The sequence below is a fragment of the Globicephala melas genome, chromosome 3, assembly GCF_963455315.2.
Source record: "Globicephala melas chromosome 3, mGloMel1.2, whole genome shotgun sequence".
Classification (NCBI taxonomy): Eukaryota; Metazoa; Chordata; class Mammalia; order Artiodactyla; family Delphinidae; genus Globicephala; species Globicephala melas.
The window spans coordinates 67,990,865-67,993,040 of NC_083316.1; the positions used below are offsets into that span (position 1 = coordinate 67,990,865).

At 31.2% G+C, this 2,176-nt stretch overlaps 1 non-coding gene across 1 annotated transcript; it reads right to left on the reverse strand.

The window, feature by feature from the left end:
- Positions 1-1,562: 1,562 nt before the first annotated feature.
- On the reverse strand, positions 1,563-1,667 carry LOC115848591 (U6 spliceosomal RNA). The gene has a single exon (XR_004037754.1). It is a non-coding gene; the product is annotated as a U6 spliceosomal RNA (small nuclear RNA).
- Between the last annotated feature and the right edge of the window lie 509 nt (positions 1,668-2,176).

Genomic DNA, 2,176 nt, shown 5'->3' on the forward strand with positions numbered 1-2,176 from the left:
AGAATCTTCAATACAGTGTTGAATACAAGAGATGAGAATGGACATTTTTCCTTGTTCCTGCTATTACAGCAAAAGCATTCAATTGGTAACCATTAAGTATGATGCTGGCTCTGGGCTTTTCACAGACACATTTTCACTCTGTTGATTATGTCATTTGGTGGTATAGTCCAATTTGTCTATTTTTACTCTTGTTGCCTGGGCTTTTGGTGTCATATCTAGGAAATCCTTTCCAAAGTCAATATCATGAAGTTTCCCCCCTATTTTCTTCTAAGAGTTTTATAATTTTAAATTATAAAATTTAGGTTTTTGACTTAAATTTTGTATAAAATAAAGGTTCAATTTCATTCATTGTCCTGTAAGCAAGCTGGAGTGAGGACAGCTGGATGGACAACAGTTTTGGTGTGCCATGCCTGAGGTAAAGCCACTATTCTATCAGTGCGGAATTAGTGGAAGAACAAAACCCCTAATCTTTTGATCATACTCTCTAGGAATTTAGGCTTTGAAACTGGATCTGAGGAGCAGAGCACATGTGTATGAAATGCTGGCAACCTGCAATTCTCAGGGTGATAATATAGCTCTCAACTTTAAGCTAGAGAAAGAGGACGACTTACATGTTTGGTTACACCTTCTTGGATTGGATTTTCTAGTATTCTGAGCTGAGAATGAGAGAGGAGGTGTGAACTGTGTTTCAAATGATACAGACTCTTGCTATTCCTTTATGTTTTAGATATCCTTCAATAAATGTTTATATATTTGTTGTATACACTTATGGAAATATCTGGAGACCTTAATTTTTAAAAATAGTTTTAACCAATTATACTTCTTTCACTGAAGAACAGAGCTCTTCATGCTACCATTCAAATGTATACATACTTGTTAAATTGTTTAAATAAAAATCCTTATCATTTAAACAGTGTTTCTATAAAGCTAATTATTAATACACTTTCTTTAATAAAATATTAGATTCTTTATTGCTATTTTGTCCTAAAGAAAACATATATTACTGGACTTGCTGTACCTTCTCATTTTGGGGATGTAAACATTAAATTTAACTTCTGTGGGTTTCAATGCTGAACCACATAGCTAAAGATATGTTGAAAAATTGCATTTATGTTATAAAGATATATAGTACTACTAATTATCAAAGTTATATTGAAGAGCATTTATAGGGCTGTTTCATACCAGCACCCCTTTAAAAGTAAATTGATAACAATCATTTTACATGAAAATCAATATAAATTACATAAAACAGTAATAAAAATGAATAAGTAATATACTAATTTTATAAGTATGTATGGCAACATTTCCACATGTGTCTCATCTACCTCACTTATGGACCTGAAATTAACCATCCATACTTGCAGAACCAACATTAGGCAGTTAAGAAAAGTATGGGCTCTGGAGTCAGACCTTTGTTTTAAGTCTGGCCTTTTTTTTTTTTTTTAATTGACTTACAATATTGCATTAATTTCAGGTATATAGTATAGTAATTTTTTTTTGTAGATTATATTCCATCATAGGTTATTACAAGATATTGGATAACATTCCCTGTGCTATACAGTTAAAATATGGAATGCTTCACAAATTTACGTTATCCTTGTTTAGGGGCCATGCTAATCTTATCTGTATTGTTCCAATTTTAGTATATGTGCTGCTGAAGTGAGCACAGTCTGGCTTATTTGATCTAATTAATTTAATTATGTTTAAATCTAGGTTAACTTTGGTTTGAATAACTTAACTTCTCAATGACTCAGTTTTAATATCTACAAAATGCAAGTAATAGCACTAACTCTGTGCTTTTCTGATGATTAAATTACTTAAGTATATATAACACCTAGAATGTGCTTATTATTTTTACGTGCTTAATAAATGGAAGTCATTTTTGTTGTTATAATTATTAGCTATTTAAAAATAACCTTCTACCATTGGTTGGGTTTAAACCTACCATTACTGCTTTCCCATTAGAGTATTGAGCAAAGGCTAATAGGTCTAGCAATGAATTAATACAGTACTAGTTTTGATGTGCAGCTTATCACTTGCCAGCTATATGATTGTAGGAAATTTACCTAATCACTGTGAATCTTGATTTTATCAGTTTTTAAAAATGTTATCATGTTTGAAAGAAAGATTAGAGTTTGGTTAAGTAAGGTGGTACACAATAAGGCCGTTTAACTAA